Source organism: Astatotilapia calliptera, chromosome 5 (genome assembly GCF_900246225.1).
Source record: "Astatotilapia calliptera chromosome 5, fAstCal1.2, whole genome shotgun sequence".
In the NCBI taxonomy this organism is placed as follows: Eukaryota; Metazoa; Chordata; class Actinopteri; order Cichliformes; family Cichlidae; genus Astatotilapia; species Astatotilapia calliptera.
In genome coordinates this window covers 6,005,547-6,029,885 of record NC_039306.1, presented here as the reverse complement: position 1 = coordinate 6,029,885, position 24,339 = coordinate 6,005,547, and the positions used below count along the sequence as shown (strand labels likewise).

Here is a 24,339-nt window from a genome sequence, read left to right as displayed (position 1 = left end):
GTTGTCAGAACTCTTGTTGTGTTACTGGTTACCGCCACTACACAACTGAATCTGCCAAGGCCAGCGATTTCTGTTGAAACAAAAGAGAAATATTGTAGAGGATGAGCCTATTTTTACATTCGAACTGTTGCAATAAATTAGACGGAACAAAGAAAGTAGCTTAGAAACTGGACAAAGTGATTGAAGAGAGAGGAGATCATGAAGTAAAAAGGACCATGGTGGCGATTAATATGATTTGCCAGAAAATCCAGGTTTCCCTGGTTTCCCAATCATAGCTTAGCTTTGAGCCAAAGCCATCCTGCGAACTGGGACGGCTTCACAATCCTCTAGCTCAGAAGTATTGTTATGTCTCTTGGGTATTATCTTTCAAAGCCCATTATACTGCAGAAACAAAAAGGAGACGACACAGGCCCAGAATTGTAGTAACTCTAGTGTGCATGCATACATACACAATACGCAGCCACATGCTCATACAGTAGTTTAATCTTGCAGAGATATGTATTATCAGTATAAATCCCAGCATGGCCCCTGATATGCAGGCATGCAGCTGTGCACCATTAGAAGCAGATGTGACATATTCATATCTTAAATTCTCCAAGACAGATAATGTAAGTATAGTAAATTAAACACTTTGTAAATATAAAATCAACCAAACATTAAATCACACCATATAACCCACTGAAACCTATTATTTCTTGACGATATTCAGTGAATTAGGCAAGTACAGTCAAACAGTGCTCTCAGAGGTATATGCAGCTGTGCATTCATAGATAATCATAATATTCCAATATTTCTGTGCAAACTTTTATTTGAGTTTGCACTCGCAGTACAAATGCATGTTGTGCACATATTAACAGACTGCACTGCTGTTGTGTAATAAAGATTTAAAAGCTGTAGTTGCAGGCACTACTGTGATAAGATTGTGTCACTCACTTCTTAAATTTCTAGCCACCCACCATCCAGCATATCCACCACCATAGCATAACCTCTTTATATATATTAACACCAGAGGTTTGTAGATAAGTCATGTTTTAAATCACCTTATGTAAATATAGCTAAAGTAATATTTACTGTATATAGACTACTGAAGACTACTGAAACTGTGTTGTTCCGCTAAAGGAGTACATCTCTGCTCAAAATGACATGGTTGCTGTTTAATACCATTTCAAATCGCATTGCCATGAATCCTCATCTAAAAGCTCAACTTATCCATGTTTTAGAGGCTAGTCAACACTTTGGTGCAAAAGGAGCCGAAGCTCACTGGAGGGAGAACTTTCCAAACCGTGCTGGCATATCTGCTTTGTAGCCTTACTAACTTTTCTGTCTGGGTTGTGAGAGATTTAATGTATTTTGTACGTTTGCAGATCTGTCAAGCTGTATACATCATTTATGATCCATTTATTGTCTGTTTGTTGTCTTCATTTCAAATTTTTTATACCTTATAATAATGGGAGAACTGATATATTTATGCATACAGTTTATTTGACTATGAACTTGACACTGACATAGACATCAATGTTACCCTATCACTCCTCATTTATTTTTCAGTCAAGAATACAGTATTTTCAAATGTGTCTTGTACCTTTAAACTGTCCTTAATTGAACTTGTATATTTTTACTTTCTTTTGTCTCAAAGTCTCAAAGCCACCATTAATGGTGAGATCAAAGATATATTGAGAACCACACAAGGCCAGACCAAAAAAAAAGCATTATTCAGGGGTGTTTTCATTTTTTCCATCTTAAATTTTATCTCAAATATTTACTTCTTACTTACTGGTAAAGTAGGTAAAACATTCAAAGGATTTTACATATAAAGAAAACGCAAAAAAATGGTTTCTAATTTAATAAATAATACAAATTCTCTCTTAAGATTCCGAGTTGCACACCAATAACCAGTATTTGGCATGCAACATGTGTGAGGCTTAAAGAACGGAGTAATATAATCTTTACTATGATGATTGCAGCATTGCACATCACTTCTTCACTTCCTCCCACCATCGACTCACTTCAGTTTGCTTACCGGACTAATCGTTCCACAGACGATGCCATATCTCACCTGCTCCACACATCCCTGAGTCACCTGGACACTGGCAGAGGGAATTATGTTAGGATGCTGTTCGTGGACTACAGTTCAGCATTCAACACAATAATTCCCTCTAAGCTTTTCACCAAGTTGACGGATCTAGGACTCAGCTCATCACTGTGTCAGTGGATCCTCAACTTCCTCACAGACAGACCCCAATCAGTGAGGGTAGGAAAACAAGTCTCCCCCTCCATCTCACTCAGCACTGGAGTGCCTCAGGGCTGTGTTTTAAGCCCCCTGTTGTACTCACTGTACACTTATGACTGTGTAGCCACATCCGACACCACCTCCATTGTCAAGTTTGCTGACGACACTGCTGTTGTGGGCCTGATCTCCGACAACATCGAGACGGCCTACCTGGAGGAGATTAGGAACCTGGAGACCTGGTGCCAGGAGAATAACCTCCTCCTAAACATCAGCAAGACTAAGGAGCTGATCGTGGACTTCACTACAAAGCAGGCAAGGAATTACAAACCCCTCATCATCAGTGGCATGCCAGTGGAGAGAGTGGACAGTTTCCGATACCTGGGTGTCCACATCACTCAGGACCTGTCATGGTCCTGTCACATCAACACCCTGGTTAAGAAAGCCCGTCAGCGTCTCTTCTTCCTCAGAAGACTTAGAGACTTCCATCTGCCACTGAAGGTGCTCAAGAACTTCTACTCCTGCACCATCGAGAGCGTCCTGACGTCAAACATCTGCACCTGGTTTGGGAACAGCACCAAGCAGGACAGACGAGATCTGCAAAGAGTGGTGCGCTCGGCAGAACGCATCATTCAATCAGAGCTCCCTGACCTGCTGTCCATCTACACCAAGCGGTGCAAGTCCAAAGCTAGGAAGATTATGATGGACCTCTCCCATCCCAACAATGGACTCTTCTCACTGTTGAGGTCTGGGAAGCGCTTCCGCTCCCTTAAGGCCAAAACAGAGAGAATGAGGAGGAGCTTCTTCCCCCAGGCTATTCGGGCCCTGAACCAGGTGTAGGACTGGACTCTCCCAAACACGTCACTATAAGACTGGACTCTCACACACGTCACCACACGCACCACCATACATTTCCTATAATCCTATAATTCCTATAATTTATAATCCTTATCTTTATAATCTCTTCTGCTATTTGCACATTCTTTACTGTAAATTCCTAAGTTAATTTGTAAATTTTTGTAGTAAATTGTAAATATTGTAAAACTTTTCTTCTGTCATTTAATGGTCGGGCATTGTACAGCTACAAGCATTTCACCCCCATGTCATACTTTGTATGGTTGTGTGTGTGTGACAAATAAAATTTGAATTTGAATTTGAAAATTTGATTTACATATATTTATATATGTCTGTATATATGTCCTTATTTGGTAGGCCAATCTGATTCAAACTTTGCATGAATATTGTCACATACAGTTATGAAAATGATCATTTTAATAATAATTATGAAAATATATTGTTTAAAGATTTCTTATGAATCCCTTTTCTTTCTATCTATCTATCTATAGTGTTTCTATCTATAGTGTTTCAATGTTTATTATGAATCATCCAATTAACAAGAGAGTACTCTACTAAAAAAATACTATTAAAATATTTTTTTGTTTCAATTCAAATAAGATTTCCATTTTAAAAAATTTAGCTTTTGAAAAAGTCTTTAAAAATCTTAACATAAAGTGCTTTTTTTAAAAGCAGATAATATTTTTATATTTATGACAGAAGTAAAATAAATACACTTCATGTTCTGTCATAAATATTACTGGACACCAATTTCTAATTGCAGCAAATGGGTTAACTAAGAAACTAAAGAGAGTTATATTTAGGCTTAACAATTTCATAATGATGGTATTGAAATTTGATTTAGGAATTACTTCGTGAATAGGTTAATTATGTTTTACATCAAATGCAGTTACCTGTTATGTCATTTTGAGGTGTCTAAGCTGAAAAGAACTGGAAATCCTGCTACGGTTAAAATGAAGATAAAAATATGGACCACGTTCTTGCACTAGGCCTTAAATTGGACAAAACCCTAATATGTCATCACTATGACTCAACATGGCACCTCAGTGTTCATTAAGCAGACAAATGATAGTCTGGGCATTGCAGAGGTGAGGATCTTGAAAATGTTGCAGGTTGTTGCAAGAGATAAAAAGGACTAAGAGAAAGAAACAGCAATATTTTCCATCCATCCATCCATGTTTTTTCTAAGGAGGCTTTGCCTCTCTAGATTTATGGTCTTGGAGCATTCCCGAGAAAGCCTCAGGTTAGAAGATGAAGAACATTTATGGATAAAGAAAATTAACAGATGCCTTTACCTGGATATCTTTGAACTGTGAGAAGACAGTGGAGCATGTACTCACATATGCACACATAGGTTTCTTAATATCTCAATTCTCCACATTAAAAACTAGGCAGGTTGACACACTCAAATTCTTGTAACACTCATGTCATAACTGCAGAAATCATTTTAATTAAAAATTCTAGTAGAGTGTAAACAGTTGGAAAAGAACCTCAAAAGAATTATGAAATATGCCAGTGATAAGACTGAGTAATAGTGTACAAGTATTCATGATAATATGCATGCATTATACTAGACAAAAAATAGAGACAGACAAATATGTAACAAGAAGAGAAATGTTTTGTGTGATGTTGTGGGCGGAATTTCTAAATATATGAAGTGAGCATTTCACCTTATTGGTCTTAAACAAGGAAGTCCAAACTGAGACTTTTCCATATATCTAATCTTCAGTTACCTGAACAGAACATTTAACAGGAGTTTGTTAACATTTCAGTCTAATAGTGTTTTACTTTACTTTTCTAACATCAATGTAGATTTCACAGAAGAGAATTGGAGCACATAAAACTACTGAATAAGTGAAATTTTATTCATATTTCGTTTCTTTTTGTCCAGTTGCAAGGGAGCCTTGAGAATTTTGTCAACGTTTCATGACTTCCTAACAATGCTGCTTTCTTATACCCACTTGGTTACATATTTCTGGGTTATTATTAAATTTTGTTACATTACAAGGTGCTGCAGGGATTATGCCTTTCCTATTGAAAGGAAAGAATGAGTTAAACTCAGGCACTATTAGCTATTTGTCTGGCATGTTGAGCTGAAGGCTTTGCTGTCCAGCACAGACAGCTCAATTGATGAATTCCTTTTTTTTTTTTTTTTTGCCGTTTGGTTCTTTTGCCATCAGAATTATTGTCTAAAGGCGAAGAAAGATGCCCAACGGATTTACTTTACCAAATGGACCATCCCAGCCTTGCCGTATTGGTCTATTTGATTCACCTTTTATTGTTTATTTTATTTTCACTTGCTAAATACGGGACAGACTTGACTGGGGAAAAGAAAGGCAAGAAAGAAAGAGGGAAAGAAAAACAGCGGGGAAGAGGGATGGGGATAAAGGGCAAAAAACAAAAAACAAACAAAATAAGCAGACAAAAAATACATATATCAATCACCTGAATCACCTGTTGAGAAAGAAAAAAGAGAAAACAAGCAGAAGAAAAAAAAAGAGCAACATAATAAACAACATCACGAGGATCTATGGGAATATCACAGTAAATGCTAAACATTATTGTGCAGCACGTAAGATCGACAGCACACAGTGTGCTTTGAGGTAGGAGCCAAAAAGGGTGTAGTTTGTGTGTGTGAGCACCCGTGTGTACACCTGTGAGCATGAACGCGCTTTTTTTAAAAGGTTCCTTCATGTAATGATCTGCTAGAGGGTGTGGGGAGCCACAGCCCCGTCCTCCAGGGCATGAAGCAGGTATGGAGGAGATCAAAACTCCAGACATCCAGAGGCCCCCAGAACACAAGAGACCAAGGAAGACCAACAGAGGGGCAGCCGCACCACTATCCCAGAAAGAGCTGAGGAGAGTCCCAGATGAGGGGTCACTCAGCAGCCGCGGAGCAGAAGCCAGGGGGGTTGCAGTGACGTGCCCGCGAGCTCCGCCGGCAGCCAACTGTGCCAGAGTGACCGAGCCCCAGGCCGAGAGGCCAAGGGTACCCCACCCCCAAAGTGGCCCGAGCGAGCCCCAGGCTCCAGGCCCCGACAAGCAGCCACCAAGGAGTGAGCTGGTGTGTACCTGGACGACACAAAGAACCACCAATGCACCGATGTCTGAGGGCGTCTGCCACTGGCAGGGGAAGTGGTGGGGGGAGATAGGCCTCCATACCTTGGAGGGCCTGAGATGTCCCTAGAGAGGTGGCGTCTGATACCCGATCTGACATATAGACAAAGACATCCATTCCCACCCTCATGCTCTCATATGCAATTACTCAACACTCACCCAATGTGGAGACAGACATAAAGATACACTGTACATACAGTGGGGCAAAAAAATATTTAGTCAGCCACCGATTGTGCAAGTTCCCCCACCTAAAATGATGACAGAGGTCAGTAATTTGCACCAGAGGTACACTTCAACTGTGAGAGACAGAATGTGAAAAAAAAATCCATGAACACTTGGATTTCCAGGCTTCTACCGTTCTACCTTTAAAAGCCGGAGAGCAGTCAAATGCTGGAAGTGGAAGCTAAATTGGCTAGTCATTCATATGTATATTAGGTTGTTACCTAGGAATTCTGGAGGGAGGGGAGTGGGGGAAATAAATCTCCAAAAGTCACCAACTTGGAGTGTTTCAGTTTGCCATCTTAGGGAGAAATCAACACACATGGGTGTAGGTCCTTTGTTGCTGAGATTTATTGATGAAAACAGTACAAAAAAACCAACCATTTGTACACATATTTACAAATAATAATAAAATAATAAAATAAATAATAATAAAAAGCGAGTGAGTACATTACAACATTTTCAGCAATCACTCACAATCCTGGCACTGCCATGGTATCTGTAGTCTGCATTTACCACATGTGTATCTGTAGCAGTGAACACATCGCACAGTGGCCTGATTTTTCTTGCATCATGTGGAGGTCCATGAACCAATGAACATGCTCCGTTTGCTGTGCATGTTGAATAGTCCATTCTTGAATGCTATGAAGCATGTCAAGAGTGATCAAGAGTCGAAAAAGAGAGCTTGTTTGGGGACTGAGACAGCGAAAGATGGCACAGTGTGGCGTGAAGAACATGTGGGGATCTGTCTCCCTTTCACCCCAATAGAAGCGTACGCTGCAGATGGAGAGCCAACGGCTAAGGCCAGGAGAAGTATCTCGAGTCGCCTTCAGAGCTTCCTGTGTTTCATCACTCTTGACATGCTTCACAGCATTCAAGAATGGACTATTCAACATGCACAGCAAACGGAGCATGTTCATTGGTTCATGGACCTCCACATGATGCAAGAAAAATCATGCCACTGTGCGATGTGTTCACTGCTACAGATACACATGTGGTAAATGCAGACTACAGATACCATGGCAGTGCCAGGATTGTGAGTGATTGCTGAAAATGTTGTAATGTACTCACTCGCTTTTTATTATTATTTGTAAATATGTGTACAAATGGTTGGTTTTTTGTACTGTTTTTATCAATAAATCTCAGCAACAAAGGACATACACCCATGTGTGTTGATTTCTCCCTAAGATGGCAAACTGAAACACTCCAAGTTGGTGACTTTTGGAGATTTATTTCCCCCACTCCCCTCCCTCCAGAATTCCTAGGTAACAACCTAATATACATATGAATGACTAGCCAATTTAGCTTCCACTTCCAGCATTTGACTGCTCTCCGGCTTTTAAAGGTAGAAACGCAAAATGATGGCTCCGTGGGGGTTTAAGTGTGAATCCACATGGTAGGATTTGTAAAGAATTCATTCGTAAATCAGGGTGGAAAATAAGTATTTGGTCAATAACAAAAATACAACTCAATACTTTGTAACATAACCTTTGTTGGCAATAACAGAGGTCAAACGTTTACTGTAGGTCTTTACCAGGTTTCCACACAGTAGCTGGTATTTTGGCCCATTCCTCCATGCAGATCTTCTCGAGAGCAGTGATGTTTTGGGGCTGTCGCCGAGCAACACGGACTTTCAACTCCCGCCACAGATTTTCTATGGGGTTGAGGTCTGGAGACTGGCTAGGCCACTCCAGGACTTTCAAATGCTTCTTACGGAGCCACTCCTTTGTTGCCCGGGCGGTGTGTTTTGGATCATTGTCATGTTGGAAGACCCAGCCTCGTTTCATCTTCAAAGTTCTCACTGATGGAAGGAGGTTTTGGCTCAAAATCTCACGATACATGGCCCCATTCATTCTGTCCTTAACACGGATCAGTCGTCCTGTCCCCTTGGCAGAAAAACAGCCCCATAGCATGATGTTTCCACCCCCATGCTTCACAGCAGGTATGGTGTTCTTGGGATGCAACTCAGTATTCTTCTTCCTCCAAACACGACGAGTTGAGTTTATACCAAAAAGTTCTACTTTGGTTTCATCTGACCACATGACATTCTCCCAATCCTCTGCTGTATCATCCATGTGCTCTCTGGCAAACTTCAGACGGGCCTGGACATGCACTGGCTTCAGCAGCGGTACACGTCTGGCACTGCGGGATTTGATTCCCTGCCGTTGTAGTGTGTTACTGATGGTGACCTTTGTTACTTTGGTCCCAGCTCTCTGCAGGTCATTCACCAGGTCCCCCCGTGTGGTTCTGGGATCTTTGCTCACCGTTCTCATGATCATTTTGACCCCACGGGATGAGATCTTGCGTGGAGCCCCAGATCGAGGGAGATTATCAGTGGTCTTGTATGTCTTCCAATTTCCGATGATTGCTCCCACAGTTGATTTTTTCACACCAAGCTGCTTGACTATTGTAGATTCACTCTTCCCAGTCTGGTGCAGGTCTACAATACTTTTCCTGGTGTCCTTCGAAAGCTCTTTGGTCTTGGCCATGGCGGAGTTTGGAGTCTGACTGTTTGAGGCTGTGGACAGGTGTCTTTTATACAGATGATGAGTTCAAACAGGTGCCATTCATACAGGTAACGAGTGGGGGACAGAAAAGCTTCTTACAGAAGACGTTACAGGTCTGTGAGAGCCAGAGATTTTCCATGTTTGAGGTGACCAAATACTTATTTTCCACCCTAATTTACGAATAAATTCTTTACAAATCCTACCATGTGAATTCATGGATTTTTTTTCACATTCTGTCTCTCACAGTTGAAGTGTACCTCTGGTGCAAATTACTGACCTCTGTCATCATTTTAAGTGGGGGAACTTGCACAATCGGTGGCTGACTAAATACTTTTTTGCCCCACTGTACAATCACACTCCCCAGGTCTAGGTACCCTTGCCCCTGGAGGGGGAAACTGCACCCAGACCCAGGTGGTGTTACCCTTTTCCCTGGGGTGGAGAGAAGCAGACTGCCCCGACTCGGCAGCAGCAGGGAGGCCCCACATTCCAGACCCCAATTGGATGGCCAACTCCTCCTCCCAGCCCCCCTGCTCCAACAGGCTGCAGAGAACGGCGGTATGTGAAGACTCCAAACCTCCCTCCGCCCGCTCATATGTAGTGTTGATGCATGTGTGTTCTAAGGTGCATTTAAAACCCAGGAGGGCATGGAGCTACCTGCCAGAGAGCAGCAGGTAAGAGCATTGCCCCTCCTGATAGCCCTCAATGTCTACATGTATTTAAAATTGAGAGGTGGGCAACACCCCTCCTTGTCGTGGTGGAGGGGTTTGTGTGTCACAGGGATCCCAGGGGCTATGTTGTCTGGGGGCTTTTGCCCCCTGGTAGGGTCTCCCATGGCAAATTGGCCCTGGGTGAGGGACCAGACAAAGAGCGATTCATAAGACCCTTATGAAAAGGACATCGAGGGAACAGTTTACCCTGCCCGGGATAGGGTTACCGGGGCCCCGCCCTGGAGCCAGGCCCGGGGAGGGTGCCCGAGGGCGAGCGTCTGGTGGCCGGGCCTTAGTCCATGGGGCCCGGCCGGGCACAGCCCGAAGAGGAGACATGGGCCCATCCTCCCGCAGGCCCACCACCCGCACGAGGCACCATAGGGGTTGGGTGCATTGTGTGCCGGGTGGCGGCCAGGAGTGGAGGCCCTGGCGGACTGACCCCCGGCTGCCAAGACTGGCAATAGGGACATGGAATGTCACCTCTCTGGTGGGGAAGGAGCCTGAGTTAGTGCGTGAGGTTGAGAGGTACCGGCTAGATATAGTCGAGCTCACCTCTACACATGGCTTGGGCTCTGGAACCAGTCTCCTGGAGAGGGGCTGGACTCTGTCTCAGTCTGGAGTTGCCCCTGGTGAGAGGCGGCGGGCTGGGGTGGGTATCCTAATATCCCCTCGGCTTGCTGCCGGTACGTTGGGGTTTTTCCCGGTGGACGAGAGGGTTTGTTCCCTGCGCCTTAGGGTCGGGGAACGGGTCCTGACTGTCATCTGCGCTTATGCGCCGAGTGGCAGTTCAGAGTACCCAGCCTTCTTAGAGTCCCTGGGGGGGGGGGGGGTGCTGGAGGGTGCTGGAGACTCTGTTGTCCTGCTGGGAGACTTCAATGCTCACGTGGGTAACGACAGCGAGGGGTGTGATTGGGAGGAACGGCCTCCCTGATCTGAACCCGAGCGGTGCTCTGTTATTGGACTTCTGTGCTAATCACAGTTTGGCCATAACGAACACCCTGTTCGAACATAAGAGTGTCCATAAGTGCACGTGGCACCAGGATGCTCTAGGCCGTAGGTCGATGATCGATTTTGTAATCGTATCAGCAGACCTGCGACCATATGTTCTGGACACTATACAACCGTTGCAAGAGCTTGGTTCGCATTGCCGGCAATAAGTCGGACTCGTTCCCGGTGGGTGATGGGCTCCGCCAGGGCTTCCCTTTGTCTCCGGTTCTGTTCATAATTTTTATGGACAGGATTTCTAGGCGCAGCCAAGTGGCGGAGGGCTTTCGCTTTGGTGGCCTCAGAATCTCATCTCTGATTTTTGCAGATGATGTGGTTCTGTTGGCTTCATCGGGTGAGGGCCTCCAGCTCGCACTGGAGCGGTTCGCAGCCGAGTGTGAAGCAGCGGGAATGAGGATCAGCACCTCCAAATCTGAGGCCATGGTTCTCAGCCGGAAAAGGGTGGAGTGCCCACTCCGGGTCGGGGATGAGTTCCTGCCCCAAGTGGAGGAGTTCAAGTATCTCGGGGTCTTGTTCGCGAGTGATGGGAGAAGGGAGCCGGAGCTCGACAGACGGATTGGGGCTGCAGCTGCAGTAATGCGGACGCTGCACCGGTCCGTCGTGGTGAAGAGGGAGCTGAGTGTAAAAGCGAAGCTCTCAATTTACCGGTCGATCTACGTCCCTACCCTCACCTATGGCCACGAGCTGTGGGTAGTGACCGAAAGAACGAGATCGCGGATACAAGCGGCAGAAATGAGCTTCCTCCGAAGGGTGGCTGGCCTCTCCCTTAGAGATAGGGTGAGAAGTTCGGCCATCCGGGAGGGGCTCAGAGTAGAGCCGCTGCTCCTCCACATCGAAAGGAGCCAGCTGAGGTGGTTCGGGCATCTGACAAGGATGCCCCCTGGGCGCCTCCTGGGTGAGGTGTTCCAGGCATGTCCCACCGGGAGGAGGCCCCGGGGCAGACCCAGGACACACTGGAGAGATTATATCTCTCGGCTGGCCTGGGAACGCCTTGGTATTCCCCCGGATAAGCTGGAGGAGGTGGCTGGGGAGAGGGAGGTCTGGGCCTCTTTGCTTAGGCTGCTGCCCCCGCGACCCGGCCCCGGACAAAGCGGATGAAAATGGATGGATGGATGGATGGAAGGTGGGCAATGACGCCAGGGGAGAATTCCTGATCAAAATCTGCTATGCAGGGTGATTACTCAAGCAGATTGACCTCGATAATGTTGGTACCGTCACAAAGCTCAAGAAGAGTGTACCGATGGCCATGGAGACATTCTTCCAAGTAATTCTCTCTGAATTGTATTTATTTGAACCTACATTAAAAACTGCTGAAACTGGTTGGCCACTGCATGCTAAAGTTTTCAATAACAAGAAAAGGGAAGAAACTATTGAACTTTTCAGCACGAAGGCTGTATGATAGCTCTACACATATTTGTGTGCATGCAGGTGTGTGAGTGTATGTATTTGTATGTATTCTTTTTCTTTTGTGTGTGTGTAAACAGTGTAAACTAGGGCTGCTCGATTATGGCAAAAATGATAATCACGATTATTTTCACTGAAATTGAGATCTTGATTATTTGACGATATTTATTTAACCCTTTAAGACCTATAGAACCAAGTACGCCAGAGCTTATATTATTTTTTTTACATGCTGTAGTGCCATTTGTGGGAGCATTTCAAGTTGCTATACATCAATACAACTGTTATAGCCCATATTTTAATAATATGTATGTATTAAGTCCATAGTAACTACATTAATTGTAAAAAAAAAGTGCAATAAACTACAAAAAAATTGAAAATCGTTTTTGGTTTTTTTACATATATTTCTACTTAGAGAAATTTAAGAGGTTTATCCCTCAAAACTTTAAATACAAAAAAGTTGCAAAAAATAGTTTACAACAACAGGAAATTTATTTTGAGTGTCTTCATAGTTTTTTTTTTGGAGATACAGCAATTTTTATATACTGCAGGAAAAACGAAAAAACAATCCTATGATGCAAATTTGCAAAGAAAACAGCATGTGCATCAAAATAAACTATTTCCAGCAGTGCAATTCGAGTTCTAAGCATCCCAGAAACTATTCAGAAAAGTCAAACATGACCAGTATAGGCTTTTAAGGCCTACAAGTAAAAAACTACATTTTCCGCGAAAATGACATCACTTCCGGTTTCAGGCAGGAAATAGCGGACATGCGATAGTTCGTGCTGATGTCTGTTTCAATGTGGGAAGTGTTAGGAACAGCTGATCGGATCGGCAAAGCGTGTTTCTGGAATATTATGTTTTTGTTCCTGCAAGCGCTTTTTATGCAATATTTGCAAAGCTTAACCGTGACCTAGGACAAGCTGATGGCATAAGATGTAAGTACAACTCCTCCGGTTTTATATGCAAAAAAATTATTGCGCTAGCTTACGCGGTTCCAGTTCTACAGGGATTTAAGGGGTTAACAATAACAATGTATTGAATAATGACTTTAAAAAATAATATAAAATAGTGTGCAAATACTGATAACAGTGCAAATGTTTGCAATATAATAAATAAATGAAAAATGTAAACATCTGTGTTTAGTGAACTTTGCAGTGTTGCTCTGTGGTGCAGCTATTACACCGTAGCAAAGTTTACACACTGTGTCTACTTGATCCACGTCTGACTCCGCGAACCCATAATGTTTCCACACCACTGAAGTTTTTTTTTTACCTCTCTTTTCAACCAACAGCAGTCACTCTCCTCTCCAAATAACTTCTGCTTAGCTTTCCAAGCTTCCCTCGGGTCCTCTTAATTGTTGTGACGCGTGTTCGAAATGCAGAGAGGTGCGCTCGATTTGCCGCACGGAGCAGCGGGACAGTAAAGCACGAGGGAGGGGCTAATAATCGGCTCAGTCATTTTTAATGATCCTTGAAAGACCAGATCGTAATCGTGATTAAAATTCGATTAATTGAGCAGCCCTAGCTTATACCATTAGTAATAATGTAGAACAATCCACATGAATATGTTATCAATGCATAATTCAGCAAACACATGAAAACTTAAAAATGTGTGTTCTTTTTGTGTTTGTTTGTAAGTACTTTTATGTGGCAGTAAGATGAAAAGTATTGTTATGTGATCAACTCTATACAGTCATACCTGAAGATTTCATAACCCCTTTACTACAGAGAAAAACATCATTGCATCATCAAATTTGTCATTTTGATGATGTGATATTTTTTAAAGGGAACATTTTATCAAGCCTGAAATTCATTCCAACAGCTCAGTATCACTTTAACTGCAATTATTTAAGGATGTCTTTTCCATTATACCTCTATGAAGTGCCAACAGTGTCACACTGGAAAACAACTTAGTTCCACTCCCAAGGAGTCCCTAAAAGGGCTGTATTAAGAGTTATTACTTTGCCCGGAGGAAGTGATATCCATGCTGGCTGCAAACACATTTCTTAAAGCTGCCACTTACCACACACCTGGTATTCTTTGTCAGTCCAGATACAGAGTAACCTTTATTGATTATAATAGTGCACAATTTATTGGTTTTTTTTTCTGCATTCTGAGCTCTTTCCCTGTTTGCAAAGCTTATAGAGATTCTGTAGTTTTGTTTGGTCTTTCATGTGACAAATACCTATATGACAATGGAGCCTAGATACATAAATCCAGAAATATTAAAAACACTAGTTGTTTCCATACACATATTTGGGCTTTATTAAATTGCTAAACAAAGAATAAATGAAAAGAAATAAAATAATCATCACTAATCTGATAGAACTATTTATTATGTAGTAGGATTATTTGTTTAGACATATCTTCTTTGTCCAAGCACCCAAAACTGTGTCACTTTCAGTTTTCATGATAAAAAAAATCTTTAAAATGAAATTACCACGGAACTTAACTGCTCTATCATATTTCCAGTTATTAATATTGTATTTTCTCCCATACTATGATTGTGATGTTTTGCATATACATTTATTATTACTATATGTTTTCCACTATGTCAATTAGTAAGGAAGACCGGATAGCGCCATTTGGCAATCACTGGTCGCTGGGGAAAAATGAGTATTCCCCAACTGGTTGTTATTGGTTTCTGGAGGTTGCTGTGAAATCATTTGCTGAAATCCCAGTCACACAGGAGTAGAGACCAGTCAGCAAACACCTGGTAACAACCTGAAACAAAAGTGCATCCCCAACCAGTTGGCAAATATTTATGAGAGGTATGACTGTCACTAGGTGGAATGGACCACAAAGAGTTATATACTTTTGCAATGAAAACCTTATGATTGCTTTAGCTGCTAGCAGGTTCCCCCAGTTTGTAGTTTGCATGGAAGCCACCAGCTTGTCAACTACAGGCTAAGTAGTAATGAAACTGTGAAGAATTCAATGCAAAGCAGAGACAGAGACCATTCACCTTCAAATTAAAGTTTTGTCTTTTGAAATGTGCTGTCTTCCCAAAGGGACAACTTTTATTTTGAATGCAAATAGTCTCTTTTTTCAGTTTGCAGCACACTTTTTCAAGTTTCCCTACAACTCAGTGGTTAGGGAGCGTTTGCAGACAAGTCAGCCTTGTCCGTGCAAACCAAGCGGGATTTGGTGCAGCACACACGTTGTGACTTCACTTAGTGACAGCTAGCAACCTCCAAAAAACATTTTTTTCCAACTGGAGATTGCCAAGGAGTTCACCAACTAATCTTTAGACCTGTTTAAAAAAATGATGCAACAAAAGTTGCATCTCTGCTGCCAGGTCACACTTGAAAAAAGTTTTTTTTTTTTAATCTCAATTGAAAGTTTACCGGCAGCACGGTGGTTAGCACTGTTGCCGCACAGCAAGAAGGTCCTGAGTTCAATTCCACCATCAGGCCGGGGTCTTTCTGTGTGGAGTTTGCATGTTCTCCCCGTGTTTGCGTGGGTTCCCTCCGGGTACTCCGGCTTCCTCCCACCGTCCAAAGACATGCAGCTTGTGGGGATAGGTTAATTGGATAATCCAAATTGTCACTAGGTGTGAATGTTCGAATGAATGTGAGTGCGAATGGTTGTCTGTCCCTGTGTGTTGGCCCTGCGACAGACTGGCGACCTGTCCAGGGTGTACCCTGCCTCTCGCCCTATGACAGCTGGGATAGGCTCCAGCGCCCCCCGCGACCCTGAAAAGGATAAGCGGAAGCGAATGGATGGATGGATGAAAGTTTACTGGGATAAATAATTACATTTATAAAAACAAAGAAATGAAAATATTAGGGTTGTGCATTTAGCTCTATGTGATAACAAACAACAGTGTGCCAGGACCATTCATCAGTCACAAGTTTGCAGTCCTGCCAGAAAGAAATGAGAATGAGAACAAAGTAAGAGTGTGAGAAAGACAAAGAGAACTACCCAAAGCCTGTATTAGCCACTCACTGAAGCCAACTGTCTGTTGCTAGGCTGCATTACCAGACAGTAAATGAAAAGCTTTGGAGGGTAATTTCGACAAATATACAAATTCAGCATTGATGTTTGCTCATTCATCCATTGTCTTATCCGCTTATTCCTACTCAGGGTCAGAAGGTGCTGGAGTCTGTCCCAGCATAGACAGCACAGAAGGCAGGAAAATACCCTTGACAGGCTGCCAGTTCACAAATGAACTGACATGGACACACACTCATTTGTACTCACAATCACATCTAGGGACAATCTGTAGTCTCATATTAAACTAACATCCATACATTTGAACTATGACAGGTAAAAGTAGCAAATGGATAAAACTCCTTCTTGTTCCCAGGCAGCAAGCTAATGACTGAATAAGAGTCATTCAAACATTCACACAAAGAAACACTGAATTCTGGCTATTAGTCATAACATAACATTAATAAACTGATTCTTAGTCACAAAGGGGAACAAACTGATACACATCTTTGCCACTTTAGTTTCTAAAAATTGTTCTGCTTTTAACTTATTCAGCCAAGTCGACCAATTATCGTATGTGTATCTTAATAATGATGCATTACATGGTCTATTTTGGAAGTCATGTAAGTAAGAGGTCCTTCCTGTTAATGGCTGTACTCGACTCAATCTGTAAGCCTTTAAAAGTGACAGCTTATCATAGATCTAATTTCAGGGACACTAATCAATGAGCATCTACAGTCCTCAAAAAATGTCACTTTACACTGAGAGTAGATAATTGGAACTACGGACAAAAAGTACACAAAAAAGCACAGATTTCCCTGTTAAACGGAATCAAATTTGTGTTTACTGGCATTAGTTTTACATGCTGAACAGAGCATAAAATAAGCTATGATTGAGAGATGACTGTTTACTTATTAAAATGACCCCAGTGCTCTTCTCACACTGGGTTATGAGAAGAGCAAACAAACCAATATGATAATAACTTGCTCCTCTTCGCATCACCTCTAATCCTTTGTTCATTTTAATCTCTAACATATGAAAAAAATACCCTTATATATGTGCGCGCTCGCGTGTGGATGTTTGCATGTGATTCACTGAAGTTATGTATCTCGAAAGATATCAAGCATTTCAGCCACAAAATGCGGATGACTTTCCCTACCTTGGCAGCCTTCATCCTTCCAAAGTCGACACTGATTCAGAAATACACCACTGTAAGCTCTGCCAATGGGGTTATGCCAGACTCAGAGGAAGAGTCTCTGTGAACCGTGACATCCAGGTGAAGAACTGCCTGTTTACAAAGCAGTTGTTCTTCCTACTCCAGTGCAAGAGGCACAAACACAGGCCAGGCAGACCAGCTATGAACACAGATTGAGTAAGTCTGGATCCCATCACCAGAGATGAAATCCTGGCTCTAGGAAATCATACACATTTAGGTAGAAAAAACAGAGGAACAAACAAAAGCACAGTGGAAGAACTGACTGTGTGAAACGTTTCTTCAACTATCACAAGTGTACTGTGTGTCAAGTGCAATATGCACATTATTGCATTGAGCGTAACCTATCACTATGGATATTTTCAAAAGGGGTGACTGTAGCTCAGACGATAGAGCAGGTCATTTGTTAACTGGAAAGTTGGTGGTTCAATCCCTGTCTGTTCCAGTCTGCGTGCCAAAATATCCTTAGGCAAGATGCTGAACTTCAAATTGCTCTCTGATTTGTCCATTGGAACGAATTTTAGATAAAAAGGTGCTTGTATGAATGAGGCATGTTGTATTGAGTGCTCAATTACAACAGAGAAGCGCTATATAAGAATCTGCCCATTTGCCAGCAGTAGTGCATAGAAGCTGTTTTTTTCTGAAGCACACAAAAAGCAAATTTTACAAAACTCCAAACATATATAACATAATCTACCGTATTCTTCCACCACTAGTAGTAGTAGTAGCAATAGTACCAATAGTAAAAAACATAAAGAAAAAGGTTATCTATGAAAATTGCCTTTGTATTTCCAAATGTTTTTAGACTTTACCTATATCAATTTTATCAGATACTGAATATTGTTGGTATCCATTTGCTCCTCTTCTTACTCTCTCTTTTTTAAGTAAATTTTGGGAGTACAGTATTGTGAGTGTTGTATTTCTTGTACTTGTTGGCACAATGATGCAGTGGTTTGTACTATCACCGAGCTCAAACTTGCCAGCCAGCCAAGGCCATTCTGTGTGGCATTTGCATGCTCTCCCTGTGCCTGTGTGGGTTGTCTCTGGGTACTCTGGCTCTGTCCCACAGTTCAAAGATAAGCTTGTTAGGTCAACTGGTGATTCTAAATTGGCTGTGAGCATGAATACTTGCCCTGCGGTAGACTGGTGACTTGTCCAGGATATAACCTGCTTCATCCAAAACTTATCAGTGAAGAGCATTGCTTGTATAATTCTTGTATATAATTCTTATATATATTTTTTTTCTTGCATCATGTCACCAATTTTCAAAGTAAATATACTTGACATGGAATTCTCACCAACCATCCAAACTGCACGTGCAAAGAAAACAAACCTTTGTTGGTGATGACGGCTTTAAGATGCCCCCTGTATGGAGAAACTAGTCACATGCATTGCTCAGGTGTGATTTTTACCCTTACTTATTGTACTTACAAAGATATATAGATAATTACATAGATAGATAGAATTATATAGATATAGATATAGATACACACACAGAGAGAGATAAACATTTAAGTTAAAACATTATAAAAATTTATAGCAATGCATTTTAACTTATTTTCCAATATAAAGCAATAAAAGCATCCATCTGATACAACAGATGAACATAAAAACTGCTCGGCATTTGTTTGTGTTTACATGCTTATGTTTGGTCTGTCTAACTGTGCAAAACTAGCAGAATTTATCAGTAACAATAGGGGCATGACTTCCACGTGCATGTTTATACTGTTTTTGGAGCACAAAATTAGCATCTGTTTAAATAAAAACAGATGATCAAATAATAATTAAAACTTAGAATTAGACAATCACGGCAAGGAAAATAAACATTATTTGCAAATGAGTTAGACTGGAATACTAAATCATTCTTATGGCTGTTAGCTAAACATGAGGCATTTATCTTTTTGATAGAAAAAGCAGTTATTTTAGCCTCACAACAACATATCATTTTCACATGTTTACAGTTTAAAAAATGGGGACATAACTTATTACTAACTAGTAATGATTTTGAGTCCCTTTTGTTTTTGCTAATCCTGGCTTGCTGCGTTCCGATGCGTCCACTCTTTACGCTAATCCAAACTATGCTAAGCTAAGTATATGGCCCAGTCACTGTAGATTTATATTTAGAGTATATAGATATGGAAGCAGTATCAATCTTCTCATCCAACTCTTATACAAGAGTTACTTGTTATACAAAAACAAGCTTATACAGAAATTTTATTCTTTTTCTTTTAACTTGAAGGACACAAAATAAGGCATGATGATGACAACATAAACTGCACTGTTGAATCATTGTTGACTAGCTTGCTGCAAAACAGCCTCAACAGTGACCAAATAAAAAGGTATGAGTGACTTGTTTCATCACAAGTAAAAGCAGCTGAGTTTCCTGAGTAAAAGCCACAGTATTCGAAAATTGCTGGATCAAAGTATTGCCTGTAACGCTCTTCTTGAAATCAGTTGCAAACAGCGCTGGAAAATCAACCATGGAGCCGGTCCATGGCCTTAAGCTCTCTGTCTCCTTCTACCTAGTGATTCCATCACAGAGCTCAAGCAGTAATACGGTTGATGCAGTCCCTGCCCGGAGGGGGTAATGAAGTGACTAAGGGCTGACCGTTCCTGACCGCCAACAAGACAGCAGGTGTGAGCAGTGAGGAGTGTGAATATGTGTGTTATAGTGTATATGGGTGTGTTTGTGTGTGAGTCTGTGTGTATTAGAGGGTATTAGATAGAGAGAGAGACAGAGATTATGTATATGTTTTTTCACTATGAACTAGGTTCCTAATCATAAGTATGAATCAATTAGTTGGTCTAATCGGTACTTTTTTTTGTCAGGCATGAAGAGAAAAGAAAAAACAACAAACTCACGTTTACGCTCGTCTATATCATCTTTAGTGCCACATCACTGCCATCTATCAGCCTCTTTTGCTCCCCTTTTCTCTTTCTAGTTCCAGCACTCTTTCATTTTCCTCCCTCTCTTCTCGTATCTATCCAAGCCATCTCTCCTTTAACACTACATTTATGCGCAGGCTTGGTAAACGGTAATCAATGTCTCACAATGGTGGACTGCTTCATCGAAACGATTTTTCAGGGGAGCTGTGTGTTTGTTCACGTGCATGTTTGTGTATGTGACAAAGGGTGAGATAAAAAGCAAGACATAGACTGAAGAAAGGAGAGACAGAGAAACTGAGCCATTGCTTGATGCACACACATCAGGCTTTTTATGTAAGTAAGCTTATATTTTGTGCATCTATGCCTGTTTGTGTTAAAAACACATGTGAAAATTTCACACTGGATTTGGCACTGACTCCAGAAGCTCACTGTAATGCATTCACTTTTGGTACATAAATCACAATCAGCCTATCCTGCCATCTGGGTTACTGCTACATGGCCCTTGTAATGTACATGCTGGTTAGACCACCAGCTGAATAGTTAGACTACGAAAGCAGATATGTGTCTCTAATGGACAGTAGAATAGCAAATAAATTCCTTGAAGAAAATGTTTGGTATTCTGCGTGTGTGTGTGTGTGTGTGTGTGTGTGTGTGTGTGTGTGTGTGTGTGTGTGTGTGTGTGTGTGTGTGTGTGTGTGGGAGGAAGGTGGGGGGGGGGGGGGGGGGGGGTGTACGTATTCCTGTATATCAGATCCTCTTAAAATTGTTTAAACAACCTTATACAAAATAAAATCACAAAGCGCACAGTCACTGCATGCATAAGATAGGTTCAGTTGATAAAGCAATTTCACAATTACAAATAAATAATTAAAGCACACAAACACACACACAACCTCCAGATGCTGCAGCAAGTGGAAAATTTATTCCAACATGGCAGAAAACTAGTAAGCCCCCTGATTAATGTTTAAAGTAATGACTGAATAGTTAACTGTTTAATAAATCTCCCTGAACTTGCGCTGATCTTTACTCCAACTGACTGCCATCCTATAATGTAACTTCTGAAATCAATTTTTCAAACACAGGGTCAATAAAGGTCGCAGCCCTCACCTAGAGGTCCTGTCTCTTTGACAGATTCCTGTACACATCAGCATCTAATTGGAAAATTAAAGTAATCGATTGGCTATTGTAACGACAGGCATTTCTCTCACTTTCTCAAACACCAATTAGGTGTGGATAAACGGATAAATGGTAAACTGAGGCCTGTCTGAAGTCTCACAAATACACACACTCCCCATGTACATGAACGGACGTACGTATACGTGAAGGCACATTTCCAAACACACTAATATATACAGTCAAGAATGTAGACACCCTTAAGGAGTAAACTTAACCAATCTAACCTTAGCCAAGGTCACAGAGTAATATCCTAGCTTAAAGTGTACTGTAACCCCACGGTCACAAATCATATTCAGCAATATGAAGCACACACACACACACACACACACACACACGAGTCCTCCAGTTGGGAACAGGTTGTATTTCATCCAGATACCAAGATGAAGGGTCTGCCTTCCTACAAAACAAATATTAAGCTGGCATGGAAGAAATCTGATCAATCTTGTAGTTGTGAAGTACTTACAGTATAATGCGTCCAAAATTGTGGGAAGCAGCAAACACTAGATTGAGCTAACATTTGCCTGTCTCTTCAGGGACTGTTTCATGAGAATAACAAATGTCAAATAATATTTAAGCAAATCTAAATGCCATGTGGACAAATATTTTGGAAGGCTGAGCAAAATAAATCAATTTAAAAGAAGGCAACAAAGCACAGCGAAAGGTTGAGAGGGAGAGGAGCAGAATTCTCAGTCAGTAACTGCTGAGATGTGCATGTTGCAGGAAATTTGGATCTTGTCCAGCAGAATGTGTTAAACAAACGAGATAGAAATTGCGGCTGATGCTAATTTGATTTGTGAATATCTATTAGATCCACATGAAGACTGAAAATTATTAAAATATCAAATATAAATGAGTAAACCCAAAGTAATTGGTAGTAATAGGAAAAAAGAAAATGAAAGGAAGGATACAAAAAAGGGACAATGTTACATTTGCAAGAATGAGACTTTTGTTTAATGAGACTAAAATATTTTAGTCTACATAACTATCAGTGAATGTTCATCCCAACATTACTAAGATAAGAGTTGTGGTTTGTTTGTTTGTTTATTTTGTTAGTTAGTTAGATGTTAGAATGCTTTTAAGTCAGCATCCATTCAACAGCATGGCTTTAGTGCACAGTGGCACGCATCCAACTTCCCCAGATGCATCCTGTTGGCGCATCAAGTGGCTGCAGTCCTCGGAAACCCATCTCAGTGTGCAGGAGGTGCGTGCAGTCGTTTTGCCCCCCTCCCCACCTCTAGGTTATTTCATTTTGTTAGGCTTTGTGTTGTTGCTTCAAGGCTGATGTGCATATACACAGTTAGACTGTCTATTCCTATGACTACTACAGTCAGTTGCGGTTTGTACCATTAAAAATAGAATTTTCCACAACCATTCACCACGGAATCTATGCACACAGTATAGTCCACTACCTCTCCCCAATTTCACCGTGAAGATGTTGCTACAAATCCATGCGACGAAATTGTGAAGGTGCAGTTTTGTCCCAGAGTGAGTGACCAATTTCGGGCACAGTTTTCGGATCTACCGTAACCTTGCAATCGTTAAGAGTAGTCTGATTACTATTTAAATCATTGCATGTGATCGAAATCGCGACTGTGTCCTGCGCAGCGCTTATTACCAAGTGCTTGACAAATGTTAAATGTGTGATAAGTGTCAACAAGTTAGCTGGCGATGTTCAACCTTCAATTAAATACATTTATTATTAAAAAATGCAAAGGCTCTAATTTCCTCTATCAATACATGTGCACGCACACAAACACAGTATTATAAGAACAAAAATCCACAGTACATTTCTGCAGTTCCCTCGTATTTGCTCCTACAGTTAAAAGGCAAAGGGCATTTTCAAAATCCAACAGAAATGTATGTTACAAGAGCGTGCCAGCGCACGGTGAACTTTCTCATTAAATTAAAACAAAGTCCTACCTTTGTTATCGCGTGGCGAGAACAAATGCCTTTGCCTTGACAAGTTGCAGAGGGACACGGTAACGGTTATTCAGCTTGGCGCTTCTCCTGCAATCAAAGGTAAACGATTCCTTGTCAGATGAAAATCAGAGGGACAGACGCTCCGCTCGCCCTGTCTGCCACCGCGCTGCGCGTCTGGAGTCTCTGTTCCGATGAGCGCAGAGAGAGCAAAGGCAAAGCCGCTCTCGGAACGGCGCGGTATGGAAAGCCCCTGGTGGTGATGAAGGGAACCTACCAATGAAGCGGACGAGAGAAACGGAAAGAGAGAGAGAGACAGGAGATGAGAGAAAGAATTGGGGACCGATGGGGGTCACTGGAAGATAAAGTAAACAAGGCGTGCTCGTTTGACCTCTATATTCATGTAAACATATTGAATGTCATAAAGACGGATACTGTCTGGCCAAAAAAGAACACCACAAAATGGTATGAGCACTGCACATTGTGCATCATTACTACCATTACAATTCCAGTCCACAGACAGAAGACAGTTGCAGGGGTTTGCTTGTAAGTTCCAGCAATGAGTGCTGAAGCAAAAACTAAAGTCGTGACTTTCAAACTAAAGGCTTTTGCTGTATGAGAAAAGTTTTTGCAGCCTGCTGTGTGGTTTATTATCAAAATTTGCCATTTTGTTCTGCATTCCTCAAGCCCATAATGCACCTTTATTCCTTGGTGGGAAGTTTAGAAAAGAGCAGATTGTGATTTTGTGTGTGGGGAGTGAGACAAATGGAAGCATCATAGTTTTCAGCTTCAGTAGGCCTAGAGAAACACAGTACTATTTTTATGACCAGCAGGAGTGGTAGAAAACAACAACAAAAGGAAATGAAGAATTGCTTGAGAACAATGGACTGTGTTACATTATCTGGAGGTGGTATTCAGATAAATTTTCTTTGGGTATTTGAGAAGGTGAAAATGTCAAGTATGCCCGCTCCCTTGAAGTGGTTCACCTGTTAATCAGAGTGTGTGTGCCAGTGAAATATGCAGTGAAGGACAAGAATGAGACACAGGGAGAGCGCATGAGAAAAAAAGGGAGAGGTGGAGGGATGGCTGGGGGTGGGGGGTACAGGTGCAGATTACCTACCATCACAACAAGCTGGCATCTCTCTGAGGTGCAGTGAGTAAGGTTAGGAAGGTT

The 24,339-nt window shown here is 41.8% G+C and overlaps 1 protein-coding gene across 3 annotated transcripts in view; it reads right to left on the bottom strand.

Moving 5' to 3' along the window:
- Nucleotides 1-23,410, bottom strand: part of cdh22 (cadherin 22) — a 200,825-nt gene extending 177,415 nt beyond the window's left edge. For all 3 annotated transcript variants that reach the window (XM_026166885.1, XM_026166884.1, XM_026166886.1), the window contains exon 1: nucleotides 23,169-23,410. The gene's annotated coding sequence lies outside the window, so the exon portion shown is untranslated. The remainder of the gene's footprint in view (nucleotides 1-23,168) is intronic.
- Between the last annotated feature and the right edge of the window lie 929 nt (nucleotides 23,411-24,339).